Genomic DNA, 15674 nt, shown 5'->3' with positions numbered 1-15674 from the left:
ACGATTATTTTTCATGCAATAACTTCGTCGCATTAACGTTATTATAATATAAATATATGTCGATTAAGTGACAAACACGAATTCAAAGTAAATTAAAAGTAAACATTTAACTTCGCATCATATTCGGGAACAAATATTTTTCCATGATAAACATAAAATATTTCCTGCATAGATAAAAAAAATATTCTATTCCTAATATTACATAAAGATTCATTTTATAATGAGAAAAAATATTTTGTTCGTAATATTAAACAAATATTATTTGTATATTAGGAAAAAATATTCTATTTCTAATATTTAATAAAGATTTGTTTTATAATGAGAAAAAAATATTTTTTTCCTGATATTAAATAAATATTATTTGTATATTAGGAAAAAATACTCTACTTCTAATATGAAATAAAGATTTATTTAATATTTAGAAAAAAATATTTTTCTCGTAACATGAAATACATATTTCCTGAATATTTAAAAAGAAATATTTTTTACTTAATATAAAATAAATATTGTATGTATATTCGAATATTAAAAAAAGATTGAATCTCTTTTTAATATTATATGAATGTGTATACAATATTTTGTGCTACTAGGGTATGTGTTTAATTTTGAATAGTTCAGATGCGCGAATGATTCTAACGCTGCTGTTGTCACGTAATTAATCGCGAAAACTTTACAAAAAAAAAAAAAAGGAGATGTTGAGCCGCAGCCCAACACTAACTTTTATTCACAGTACAATTTACAATTTACGATACTTATGCTTACGCGCGTCCTCGCCTCCAAATCAAGACTAAAGGAGTTCACTTTCGGGCGAGCCTTATATACTAAATGCGTTATCTTAAGCTTATCGATACTAGGAAGGGACCTGTACCGAGAACAAAGGGTTAATCATATGCTAATTATAAAGGTGACGTTATAATGTAAGTCGTCACATTCCCTCCAATTTCGAGTGAAATTGGTCCTCCAATTTCTTATTTTTGTTTAAGTATTGATCGATGGAATTTTACCTTTTGTGGTTCTAATATTAACTTGGGTTCTTCGGTCGCATTGTATACTACTGTGTCTTCTGAGGTATCGCTGAATCTGGATGATCTGGGTGTTCCTGTGTAGATATTCATCAAGGGTGCTGTAACTGGTGGCGTTGAGGTGTTGCTTTCTACTCGATTCTCGATGTGTGTGGTTTTGGTTTTACAACTTAATATGTGTATACATAGTTTAGTTGGTAAACATGATTTTATAGAATTCAAAATTCCCAATTTGTCTAATCCCCATGTAGTTAGTGCGGCTAAAGCGATATATCCTGCTGTTTGTATTATTGATATTCCCCATGATTTTACGTTTTGTATTCGGTGGTCAAATTGCAATTGATTCGTTTCTTTTTCTATTTGGTCTAGAGTGTTTCTGTATCCGTTAATATTACTTAGCATTTTCGGTGTGTTTTCTAATTTAGTTAATATTATATCGTAATTGCTAGCGTTTGGTGTGCTAATTTCTTTTCGTCGGACTTCGTATGATACCTTAAATTTTGTTTCTCCTATACGCATATGATTTAATCCGTACAATAATTCGCATGATTGTTTTGTTTTTGTCAGACTCGGTTTCGTTAGCGTAATAAGTTTGTGTTGTGTTCCGCAGATTATATTAATATCTATAGATCTCTCTGGTATCGCTATAAATTGATTTGAACTTTTGAGCGGGATAAATGTGATTTCGTTGTGACGTGGCAAAATTGTCCACGTCCCTCAGATCCTAGATCGAAAGACCGGGCCGCCCTTTGGCAGCACCACCGCGATAACGGTGGTCGTGATTAGCCTCCCTGGGAGCGTCCGAGATCCCAGATTGGATATTGACGCGGTTTGAATGCCGCGCCACTTGGCGCGACACGAAGTTGCAGGACCGTGGCCGGGTCCCAGGGGGACCCGGATCATTTTCCCAGCTCCCAGGAACGCGGAAAATCCGGAGGGAAAATGTTCGGGGGACGGCTACGGAGGACGCCCGGCAGAAAGCCAACGAGAAGGACACCGAGCCCGGGCCTACCAACCCGGAGGTGCCGCCGAAGAATTACGGGTCTGAGGCGTACATCTTCTCGACCTCGTCGCAGCCTCGTCCCGAAAAGCTACACGCACCCGTCGAGGGAATGGCACGCTGTCTGTCCCCAAGGGAAGCGGCCAATCAACGCGCGTCACCAAGGAAGCGTTAGCCGATAGATCCGTAGCCGAGGGCCCCGCACCGCCGGACGCGGCCCTGACGCGCGAAAGCTAGCGATAGGTTCGAGCGTCGCCCGGGAGCAGGGAAGAGTAGGATAGTGGGGGACACCTCGCTTCCGCGTTAGCGAGTCTTCGCGAAGTAGGGCACTGTGCTGCCGAAACGAGTCCGGGTTAGTCACTTTACCAGTGCGTCAATTATAAAGTACTTACGAACATCGTCACCGCTGCCGAGGGTAGGCATTGAAAGAGCTGCCGAATTCCGGAGAGTACAAGCCGCTAGGAAGCCCAGAGCTGTCGTCCAGAGAGAGAGAGAAGCGACTAGGAAGCCACGTGCCGCGTGGTAAGTGCCGACCAGGTTTTTTCCGCACCATTACGATTTTCGCGTTGGCTCGGTAGCGTTTTTCCGAATCGGCCGGACTTCGAGTCGAATTTAAGACGTAACCTCGCTCGCCGTGAATCGCGATCAGAATAGAATCGAGAAGGGGGTGAGGCCGTCGGTCGGTGAACGGACGGGGGGCCCGTATCGTTACCGATTTTTGGCGAATCCAATCTGGGGACGTCCCACGGTGAGACGACGCGACGAAAACCGTATCGCTGTTTCCGGCTAATTCCGACGGCCACAGTCATTTCGAATTTGCTGCCGCGTATACCATCGGAACCCGGTCGCTTCTCGACCGGCTAATTGCCACTCGTAGCTGCCGTACATCGCGCCCACGATCGGGTTCGACGCGTAGGAAAGTAGAATCGGGAGAAATAAGCGCGGGCGACCGTCCAACCGTCGAACCATTGTACAATATCGCGCGGGCTTCGTTTCCATCGCTGCCGGGTCGCCCCGGCAGCTTTCTGTAATCAGCAAGATTAATAAATGTAAAGTCGAAGCCCATGCTCGTCTATCTTTCTTTCATGAGAAACCTTTCCGCCGCGGGAAACGCCCCGCATTCCCTCCGCGTAGAATCCTGGCCCAGGCTGCCGCCTCGCGCGGTTCTCGTATGTTTGGCAGAATAATCAGCGTCTCGCGTTATCTTCGAAATTGTTCGTGTGATACTTGCGAGTGTCTGGCGCCCGTTTCGAGTCCCGAACCCGGTAAAGTCTTCCGTCGGGGAAAAAGTCGAACCTACGGGATACCGTTTGTCACCGGGCGAAACACGTTCCGCGCGGCCGAACGTGCCTAACCCGTCGTGGCCCCGGTTTTCGTCCGTCGGACGGGTTGGAAAACGCGGGCCCCGTGACATCGTCTATCTTTAACATTACTATTTGACATGCTTTTCATTCTTCGTTGAAATTTATAAGTTCCGTCGTGCAGTCGTGTTTCGTGTGTCTATCATGTATCGGTTGTGTCTGTCTGCACATGGTTATTCCTGCTTTAGTTTTACAATTGTCGTGTAAATATTCGTTGTCTACGTTAATATAATTCATTCCTGCTATAAAATAGATTTGGTGTTCTACTACTGGTATCATGAATACGTTATTTTTCTTTGTTGGAATTGGACATATGCGGTCTATTTCCCATTCTAATGTTGGTATCAAAGGTACTGAGATTTTGAAAAATAGCTTGTTATTGATAACGAATAATTTTAAATCCGCGAGGTCTGATATTAATTGAAAGTTCTCTTCCTTTGCCTTGATTGCTACGTACAATATTTCGTTCTCTAAAGTGTGTTTGTATGCATTCATAAATTCTTCGCGGTCAATTACTTGTGAACTAATTACACCTTGTTTTGCAAGCGTGATTGTAGTTAATAACTCGTCATATGAAAAGTGTAAGTCTGCTATTGCACTTTCTGCTCTTATAATCCATTTACTCATTTGTTCATCTTTTGAAATCCTCGCGTCCGTTAATTTTGAATCTACTATTAGGTGGTCTATTTGTTTTAGGCTGTTCGAGTCTATTGCTTTTCTTATGAGTGCAGTTTGATTACTTACAATGGTTTTGAGTTTGTTGCTGGCGTCAAATAATTTGTCTATGTTAGCGTTTACTGTGCTTAGATCATCTTCGTCTAAGGTTCCGAATAATGACTTGGATAGTGATCCTACAAAGTTTAGTAATCCTCTCTTGTTGCGTGAATGAGTGATCATACGTAGATGTAAACTAAGTGATTCTAATTTTTTCATTCTTTCATTAATATTTTTCATCTCATCGTTGTATATGCAGTCATTCTTGCAATGCTTGTTTAATATGTTAATAAAAGCGGTTAAATCATCATAATGTTCAAATATTTCAGTTATATCTAATCCTACATAAACGTCTATTACGTTGGTGTATAAGTATGCTTTGTCAAGCTTCTCGTGAAAGATTGAATTCTCTTTTAATTCCACCATCTCTAGTCCGTTTGAGATGCAAAAGTGCCAGGCGGCTGTGATCGCCCTGGAAAGTAAAATTTTAGTCTGTTGCCATGAATCTTTTTAGTAAGCCCGTCCACTAAAATCTCGTAGTATGGCGTTACAACTTTCTTTATGACATATGGTCCTAACCATTCGACGTCTAATTTATTCTCTTTGTGATCGTTGTGTATTAACACATTGTCACCTTCTTTAAAAATTGTCTGGCTTCTAACTATCCTTCTGTCTTGGTCTCTTTTGTGTCTCTGTTTACTCTTTTCTAGCGTCCGTATGGCTCTGCGTAGTCGACTGTCCCATTCTTTCTTTCTAAACTGCACATCGTCCGCGTAGGTACGTTCTGCTTCAGAGGATTCTGCTTCTGCTGCAGAGGATATGGAGGAGGGCAGGTTGGCTTGTTGTCCAAACGTTAATTCAAATGGAGTGAATCCCGTAGATTCGTGTACCATTGTGTTGTATGCTAAGCAGCAAAAATTTAAAATCTCGTCCCATTCTGCATTTCTTTTTTTCTGTGTTGTACGTATCATGTCCTTTATGACAGCGTGTGTTCTTTCGAGTGATCCGTTACTCTGAGGGTGAAAGCTCGTAGTTTTAATATGTTTTATCTTAAACGCCTTTTCGTATTCTTGCATGAGGTGCCCTATAAAGTTGTTCCCTTGGTCTGTCAGTATTTTCTTGGGTGCGGAAAATATGTAAGTATAATGATTTAATAAACCGTTCCATATACTTTCGGTTTGTTGGTTCTTCAGCGGTTCAAGTATCAGGTATTTTGTTAGTTCGTCATGTATTGATAATATGTATTGGTTACCTTGTTTCGTCTTTGGTAGTGGACCTAATAAATCCATTGCAATTTTCTCATTTGGTTTTGACGGTGTGTCTGGTATTACCGCTTCTTCTTTTGGTCTTATTCGTGTAAGTTTATTCTTTTGACATATTTCGCAGTTCTTTATATATTCTTCTGTTCGTTCAAATAATTTCTTCATCTTATATTTACATTTTATTCGTTCGTATGTCTTCTGTATACCGGGGTGTCCTGTCAAATCATGATTTTCTTTTAGTACAGCTTCCGTTTGCTCATCAGTTAATGGTATTATGCTTTTGGGTGCAAAAATAAATTCTTTTACTTGGTCGTTAAAATAGATCATCATTCTGTAGATCATGTCGCGTAGCGAAATTTCGGTTACAATCAATAGTGTGGTGTCGGATGTCGGGCATGGGAACCGTCGAGACGAAAACGACACCCTGTCGAGTGATTTGGGCGCCGTCGAGGACCGATACTCTTCGACTGTTTAGATTAAGATACAGCATTGGACTGTTTAGGTTAAGATACAGCATTGGACTGTTTAGGTTAAGATAGAGCATTAGACTGTTTAGCTTTAAGGAACTGTATGTGTGTGTTTGTGTGTATGTGCGTGTGTGCGTAGAGTGCGAGCTTGACGCGTTTTCTTTTAACGAAGACGATGCAGTCGAGAGAAAAGCGCACGTGAGAGAACTTCGGCCTGCGAGTTGCGGTCAGAGTTAAGAGAACAGAGTATTGCGTTGAGTTTTGACCTGCGAGGTGCGGTCAATTGCGTTGTGTAAGATTGTTTTGTCTCTTTTCTATTTTCAAATATATACAGGGTGGCCCACATAACTCTGAACAGCTCAATATCTCGAAAACTATGCCATCGATTTTAAAGTTCTTAGTCTTAAATTGCATGGAACTGAAGGGCCTTTCTGACTACATAAACGTGAAGTGGCCTCCCTTCCCTTTTAACGGGGGCGGGGAGGTACCTTTATAATTTTAAATGGAACGCCCTATAAAATGTTACATATTTAGATTCTACCGGAAAAAACAAGTCAATTTTGTCTGAAACATTTTTTTGTTAGATACTTCCATGATGAGATATAACAGTTTGAAGTTTTGAGTTGTAGGTACTTGAAGCGCTCGGAAATAGCGTTATGGAATTATACGCGCTTGAGTCCTTTGCTTATTCGTGAAGAAATAAAATGTACTTTAAATGAAATGTTCAAAATGTCCACCACGGGCTTGTAAACATTTATTTACTCGAAACATCAAAGTTGTTCTAACATTTTTTAACATTTCGGGAGTCACTGAAGCGCAAGCGTCACGTATTCTTTGTTTCATATCCTCTTTTGTCGTCGGTGGTTCAAACATAACTTTGTCCTTTACATATCCCCATAAGAAAAAATCTAATGGTGTTAGATCGGGGGATCGAGGAGGCCATTGACGAGGTACCCCACGACCTATCCATTTGTTCCCTTTTTCGTTCAAAAATTGCCTGGTGATGATTGCAAAATGCGGAGGAGCGCCGTCTTGTTGGAACCACATTTCTCTTCTAACGTGCAGTGGCACATCTTCCAAAAGCGCAGGCAAATGATTTTTTAAGAAATCACAATAACTTGCAGATGTTACAGTTTCTTGAAAAAAATAAGGTCCAATCACAAAATCTGTGACGAAAAACGAGACACATACGTCTCGTTGCAACTTTTAATATTTTAAATCTTAAAAAGCAACACTAAACAAAAATATCTGTTTAATTTGAATACGTTTGTCGGAGAATGTAACATTTCATAATCGATATGGTTCCGTGATGATTCACCTTCTCACCGACGAGAATTTCCTTCGTGGTCTTCTGCACCGACGAGATACCGTCGTTGGCCTTCTGTTTCTTACTCCAGCCAAAATCTATCCTAGAGGGCGGTAGAAAACACCGTGTGTGGGGCGGCGGCACGGTGGCGCGCAGGTTGCACGTTGTGCGCCTGCGCCAAGTCATGGGACGGAACGAGTCGTATCCGTTGTCGACTCTTCCTTCTTCTTCTCCGAGTCTTCTTCGAGAGAACCTCGATGCGCACATAGCGTCTCGCTTTCGTAAAGTGTATTCTGCGGCGTACTGCCGCTCGACCGTGCCGGTTCCGGACATAGTAGTCGCGACTCGTCTCGAGTGTCGCGAGCTCTCAGTCGGAAGTTGTTTGAATAAACCTTGTTATTTTTGGTTACTACCCGACGTGTGCCTTACTCGTGAGGAGTGGGCCTCACGTGTATAACCTAGTTCCTCCTTGCCGCGACCACGTGGCGCGTCCATCTTGGACACAGTCCGTCTGGACACTTATTTCGAGCTTTCTCGCCAGAGAACGCGTGGCCTCCGGCCACTGGTGACCCCAATCTCTCGTGTGTTGCGAGATCTACGTTCCCGGTCCCCACATCCGTGGAGGACCGTCAGAACACGTCATTACGTACATCTGTACGCCACCACCATTAAATCCCCACACGTGTTTTTCGAGCGACACATTCTCCCGTAAGGCTGGCAGTCTTTATATGTATCTCGTCGGTGGCCCGGTTCTGTTCCAGGAAAGACGGCCCGGTTCGAAAACATAGTATATATATTAGTGTGTAAATGCAACAAACAGTAAAGGCAATGCTGCACTGAACCATGCTGTAAAAAAAGTTGTAAAAATCTGGGATTAGTTAAAGAATTATTAGAATATGGAGCTGAACATAAGAAATTTTCCCTCCGCGTCTTCCGCAGCGTTGCGAACGTCTGATGCCACCGCATCGGCCGTTTCCTCCGAACCTCCGTGTAGCTCGTCGATCCACGAGCTCGAGGCGAAAATCGCGACCCTTTCCAAGCAGGTAGCCGATCTAGCAAATGCCGTGAGGGGGATCTCCCGCGACGTTCGTCGTCGAACCCCTTCTCGCGGTCGATCAGGCGCGCCGAGCAGATCGCGCGAAAACACCCATTGCCATTTTCACCGAAAATTCGGGAAAGACGCGCGGAAGTGCGCGAAACCGTGCACATGGCAATCGGGAAACTAAGCAGCACTAGCCGCGCGGAGGCGAGCGCGCCGAGTGCTGATTCACACCGCCTCCACGTTCGAGACCGCGATCTGGGCCTTAACTTTCTCATCGACACGGGTGCCGACCTCTCACTTCTTCCCGTCACTGACGCCGCGAAGAAGCGTGCAGCTGAGTTGAAGCTGTACGCGGCTAACGAAACCAAAATCGCGACTTACGGCGAGAAGCGCCTAACTCTTAATTTAGGCCTTCGCCGTGCGTTCACATGGAATTTCTGCGTAGCCGCGGTACCCTACCCGATTATAGGCGCGGATTTTCTAAACCACTATAGCCTACTGGTTGACCTGCGTCACCGCAGGTTGATCGACCCGTTGTCGCGGATCTCCACCGTCTGCACGAGCAGACCGTCGCCGTTACTGGGCGTCAAAACAGTCGACCCCGCATGTCCCTTTGCGGAAATACTCTCCGAATTTCCCGGCGTTATCGGACCCTCGCAGTCACACCGTGACACACCGCGAGACGTACTCCACCACATCGTGACCGAAGGTCCTCCCGTCGCCGAGCGTGCGCGACGTCTCGCCCCGGACAAGCTGTCAGCCGCAAAGGCCGAGTTCCGACGGCTCGTGGCCGAAGGAACGTGTCGTCCGTCCAGCAGTCCGTGGGCCAGCCCAATCCACCTTGTGCCCAAGAAGGATGGGGGTTGGAGAATCTGCGGCGATTACCGCCGTCTAAACTCCGTGACCGTTCCTGATAGATATCCGGTGCCTCACCTGCATGATTACTCGATTAACCTTTACGGGAAAACGATCTTCTCTAAGCTCGATCTGCAACGAGCATACCAGCAGATTCCCGTCGCTCCTTCGCACGTGGAAAAAACTGCCGTAATTACCCCTTTCGGCCTATTCGAATACACAGTAATGCCCTTTGGCTTACGAAACGCCGGGCAAACTTTTCAGCGGTACATATGCCGTGCCCTCGGAGACCTTGACTACGTGTTCGCGTATATCGATGACATCCTCGTCGCCTCCTCGAATCGCGAGGAGCACGAACGTCACCTCCGCACCGTTCTGCAACGTCTGCAGGAACACTCGCTCCAGTTAAACCTCGCCAAGTGCGAATTGGGCAAGTCCCGCCTCGAATTCCTCGGACACGTCATCGACGAAAACGGGTCTACACCCATCCCTGACAAGGTCAAAGCCATCTTGGAATTCCCAAAACCCAAGACGATCGCGGAACTCCGCAGGTTCTTGGGCATGACCAATTTTTATCGGCGTAGCCTTCGCAACGCCGCCCTAGTGCAAGCACCTCTGCACGAGTATCTCCCAGGCTCCGAAAACGTCGTCGCCGACTCCCTGTCACGCGTTGATACCCTTCATCTCGCCGCAGACATCTCCTTAGAGGAGCTCGCGAAGCTCCAGGAAGCCGACGCGGAGCTCCAAACTCTGTTGTCTTCCACCGACCATTCGTTGGCTTTACGACGGATTCGGTGGGGACCCACACACGTATCTATCGTATGCGATCTCTCCGGAGAAGTACTCCGTCCATACGTTCCGGGCCCGTCGCGGAGAGCGATTTTCGACAAACTTCACGGACCCGCGCATCCGAGCGCGAAGGTCACTGACCGGATAATCCGTAAACGTTATGTCTGGCCCCGTATGCACCATGACATCGCGACGTGGTCGCGTGAGTGCCTAGACTGTCAGCAGTCGAAGGTCACGCGCCACAACCACGTAAAACCGGCAGATTTCGTCGCCCCTGATGAACGTTTTCGTCATGTCCATATGGACATCGTCGGTCCTTTGCCATTGTCCGAAGGCTATCGCTATTGCCTGACCATGATCGACCGTTTTTCGCGATGGCCGGAAGCAGTTCCGTTCGCGAACATTGAGGCGAACACTGTCTGCCGAGCGTTCGTAGATCATTGGATCTCTCGATACGGCGCTCCGGAAACCCTGACGACAGACCAAGGCAGTCAATTCGAATCTCGGCTGTTTACAGCACTGCTTAAACTCTCCGGTTGCCATCGAATCCGAACCACCGCGTTCCACCCTGCCTCGAACGGCATGATCGAGCGTTGGCACCGATGCCTAAAAACGACAATACTTTGTCACGCGAACCCTTCGTGGTCACGCGTACTGTCGACGGTAATGTTAGGACTGCGAACAAACGTCATGGACACGGGCTCGTCGCCCGCCGAATATTTATACGGCACGTCGCTGCGCATTCCGGGCGAGTTCGTCCTCCCCGACGATGTTTCCGCGGACCCCCAAATGTTCGTTGAGGAATTCCGGGAACACATGCGTAAGGTGAAACCAGTCCCTGTGTCGCAAAGACACAAGAAGCGCATTTTCCTGTACAAGGACCTACACACGTGTACTCATGTGTTCGTACGCGCCGGTCCGAACAAAAAGTCGCTAGAGCGACCGTACACCGGGCCGCACAAGGTCTTGAGCCGACCTTCCGACCGCGTTTTCGAAGTCGACATAAACGGGAAACCACGCACCGTGTCCGTCGAAAACGTCAAGCCCGCGCACCAGTGCCGCGAGGACCTGGGAAACGTTTCCCAAAATCCCCCCGTCGCGAGCCAGCACACCGTGCTGCGCACATACTCGCGCGCCAAATCGGTGCGAATCAACGCGCCAACGTAGTTCCTCGCCGGCGAACTGTAATCATAGTGTAAATACATAACCTAGGATTAAGGCCAATTGTATCGTAGCATAGTTGCGCACCCATTGTAAATATTAGATTAAGTTAGGTTAAGCGCGCAACTGTGACTGACCGAAATGGTCACGTCTACGTGCTCACGCACTCGGGGGGGAGTGTGTAGGGTGGATGGCGCCACCGTCGCCATTCCCCTAGGCCACGCCGTACCGCCGAGTTTCCCTTCTCGTAGCGAACGCGGGAACGACCCGCGTGCGAGAGGAAACTCGCTCTCTTTCCGTTCGGATACCTCGCGGAGTAACCACGTGCTCGCAAAGTGCTCGCGCTTCTATTTCTGTACTCGTCGGCCTCCGTGGCCTCGTCTAATAAATTGAACTTTCATGGTTCTCGTAGAACCACACGTGAGTGTCGTTAATTCGGCGTTCCGCCTAGTGCCTTCCCATCATAACATATATAATACGTAGAGTAGGCTACGTGCCTCTTTGCCCTCCAGAGGCTTTGGACTTTCACCGCGAGTGAACCAACCTTAAGGGCCCGGGTCAGTCACGTGACTTTTCAAGATTCGGTGGTCGGTATCTGCCGTACAGTTTCCTTTACAGAAATGCTATTACCTACAAATGTGTAGCTGACTGATGAATACGAGATGGAGCTATCGTCGTATTCTATTATGAATCAGAAAAAGAACTCGATTGACGTTGCAACACAAGAGGTGTGTGACGAGGAAGCTAGATTTTACTGCGTTGTCAGCTTTTAAAAGGGCAATGTTGCCGTATCATATTCATATAAACACCGTCGATGATCGCATGGAAAGCGTTCGAGCTGGTTCGAGCGTTCTTTTCTTCCTTTCGCATCTGTCAAAATTTGGAGACTTATTCTTTCTTAATTTAAAATATGGAATTTTCAATTGTAAATAATTGTATTAAACGATCATTGAATATTGACTTGTTTAAAAATCTTCTGAATTTTGTAAACTTTCTATACGAATATAACACGAATATATGTATATGTAAAATTTACAGAAGAAAAGTATAGTTTTAAAAATTACGTTTTTTATATATAACAAATATATAAACACATATTAACACATCAATATAATAGATTTGAATTTTAATACGAAGAGTATTATTTTTCGACGTGGAAATGAAAGGTATAAACAATCACGTCATGATTAAAATATTAAAAATATTAAAAGATATTAAAAAGATAAAAATAAGAAATATTATAAAAAAACAAAAAACCCGACTGCGAAAAGAATTAAAAAGAAAAGAAACAAAAAACTAATTTATCAAATAAAATATTGATAATAAATAAAATAAAAAATAAAATATAAATAGAAAGTATAAATTATCAATAATTCTTTTCGCAGTAAGATTTTTTGTTTTATTAATAATATTTTTTATTTTTATCTCTTTAGCGTATGTCGCGGTCAGGTTTTTTGTTTGTTTTGTTTGAAACGTGCGTAAATCGCCCCATCTGGATAAGCTCTAAAGGTTCGACAAGGATAGCGAAGAGCCATCCCGAGACTGAACAAGATAGACATACTACGACGAGCGACCGCGATCGAGCTCTAGCACTTGAAAGCAGAGTTGGGTAAAATATTCATCTAAATAAAAATTTCGAATAACCAATAAAAGATAAAAAAATCTTTACTCGTCGAGAATCGAACAAATAATTTTATTCGACGAGAATTTATCCGACGAATAAAAATAATTTTTTTTATTCGAAGCGGATTTATTCGAACTTCGAATAATTTTTCCATGTTTGATCTGTATCTTTTATTCGAAGGCTTCGAATAACTTTTGCCAGCTCGAATAAACGGTGACGAGGTCCGACGAGCTCCGAACTTCAAAGACCCAGCGACCGACAAACGGCATACAATGTAAGCAGATAAAGAATCAAGCACGAATGAAAGTTTAAACTTTTAGATTTTTCAATTTACCTTCATGAAATTGTGACGAGTGAATTGATGGGATTTTCCTGATGAAAATGAGTTCAAATTCGAGTGTAATCGAACAATTTTCATTGATACGTAATGTTACGATAAAAATTACAATCTCATTGAAGATAGTTCAAATGATGTCGTGTTTGGACTCATTTTCATCGGAATAAGCTCTTTTCTTTTCTGATAAAAATTACACCGAACATGATATAATTAGCATCACATTTAATTGACGATTACAAATTCTATCAAGTACAAGCTTGCTGCACACAAGTTCTCGTACAATCGACCGAAGCAAGGATGTTTTGTGTGAGTTCTGGGCCAAGGTCGAATATTTTCATTTTATTCATACGAAACTGATCCGATTTCCACATATAATATTTAAATGTTTAGTTATCTGTTCAATTCAAATTTTGTAATGTAACAAATACATTGTAATATTTGTTGTAATTTCTTTGAAATACTGCCACAACAATTTCTAGTGGTGGTTCAGAGTCACCACTCGAGTGCAAAGGGTTAACAATTTCTTTTTCTCTTTTGTATAATGTGGTACTGTATGTAAGCTCATCAGTATACAAATGTGATCTCAATTTTATATGATACATGAAGCTACAGCTACGACTATACTATATGCGTATATGGACAACTGCACATTGCTTGCATGAGTCCGAAACATCAAACTAGCAGAGTATTTGCATGTATAGGAAAATTATATACATATACACACATATACAGACGCACGTTGCCGATGAGCGAATAGGCGTCGAACATAACCACAATCTACGCTTGCAGTTTCCTCCAATCCCACTTCGACAGTCCTTCTACTTAGGCGCCACCTGATGAGCTCCAGCTCAACTAAACTTGTCACATTTTTTGCTCTATATTATCGATATCATGAATTCTGACGCTAGAAAGCCATGCCGAAACGGGAAACAAGTTTTCGCCTTTATTTCGCAACAGAATCAAGACAAATTATAGCTCAATTTGTTGCTGGAGATATTTTCTAATGCGGGCTGGTCTCGACATCATCCAGAAAACTCATCCAACGGCATAAAAATGCTTGAATTCCACGGCACGTGCATCGTCAATGTTTGGCCTACTTCTAACGCTCATATTTCTAAATATCTCCATAATCTCGTCAGCTCATGACCAGCCCGCATTAGATTGAACCTTCCTCTTTCGAATGAGCCCTTTACCAGCGACAAAATATTCCTTTTTAAGGACGAAAACTTGATCCCCGTAAAACCATATTTTGTCGGTAATGTAGTCACTCTACTTTTGGCGCTCCGGGCCCTTAACAACCTACAATACCGCCGCAATCACGCCACCTGTGGGCACCCACTGTACATAGAGAGAATACGGACAATAAACACGAGTATTCTACCAGAAAACGACTACCATTTATTCCTCCTCGAGGCGCTACCGACCCCTGGCAGCCGGCTGAGTCGGCACTCCCTCCACCCCGACGGATACCCGTCACAAGGTAAAACCTTGTAGGGAGTATCGTTGACTCCCTAGTGCATCCGCTAGGCGACGCAGCGGGCGCCAATAAATAGGAGCACGACTCTATGTATCTAGGGATTTTCCCCGAGACACGCTCGGCGTCCTCCCTAGGCACCAGTCGCACTGAGTCTGCCGCCACGTGCAGATACAAATAAAGTTCCTCTTGCCAACATACACGTGCCTAGTTCTTTTACCTGGATGGTAGGCCCCATACCTACAACTGGTGACCCCGACGTGATTGATATGGAGCCGCCTGCGCAAAACATGGCCGTAGCCGTGCACATGGCGAAATTCTGGGCGGAAAAACCAGCATTATGGTTTGCGCACCTGGACGCCCAGTTCGGTTTGCGCGGGATAACGCAAGAGGACACCAAGTACCACCACGTGGTGGCGCAACTTGATGTAAGAACCGCGCAAGAAGTAGAGGATATCCTGCTGAACCCGCCGGAGCAAAATAAGTATACGCGGCTAAAGGATGAATTAATCGCGCGGCTCTCCACTTCCAAGCAGAGGAAGATTAAGCAGCTCCTCGAACACGAGGAACGAGGAGACCGGACGCCGTCGCAGTTCCTGCGGCACATAAGGAGCCTGGCGGGCAACGAGGTGCCGGAGGATTTCATCCGGACTCTGTGGATGAGTAGGTTACCCGTCGCCATGCAATCGGTGCTGGCCACACAAGATGGCGTCGAGTTCGAGAAAGTGGCGGCCCTGGCAGACCGGATCAGCGAGGTCACGCCGGCGCAGATCCACCCAGCAGCGGCGGCAAACAATGTCGCAGCGCTCGGCGACATCAACGCCCTCGTTGAGCAAATTGCCGCACTCGTGACCACCAAGCTGGAGGGCAGAGGGCGCCAACCAAGGAGCAGCACGCCCAGCAGCCGGTACCGTAGACGTTCCCGATCGAAGTCCAAGGCCGAATCTCGCCCCAGCGGCATCTGCTGGTTGTAACCGTTTTATTCTACTACTCCTCCTTCCTGCCGTGTCTTTCCACGCGCACGCTGTCGCCTACACACTATGAAGGCACGTGAGAGAAATCGTATCAACGTTAAGCTTCTGATAGATAGATAGGGACGGTTACAACCCTAGTAAGATAAGGTTCGTGCCTCCAGGCACTGGAAGACGGAGAGGTTCAAACTAACTTGAATCATTCGGAGACGATATTGGAGGTAGAAGTAAGATATATTCTGTTATACTTGATATATATACAATAATCGAAATCTTTATAAGTACAGTA

Source organism: Halictus rubicundus, unplaced genomic scaffold (genome assembly GCF_050948215.1).
Source record: "Halictus rubicundus isolate RS-2024b unplaced genomic scaffold, iyHalRubi1_principal scaffold0059, whole genome shotgun sequence".
Lineage (NCBI taxonomy): Eukaryota > Metazoa > Arthropoda > Insecta > Hymenoptera > Halictidae > Halictus > Halictus rubicundus.
The sequence above is the reverse complement of the archived record's forward strand: the minus strand, read 5'-3'. Positions refer to the sequence as shown.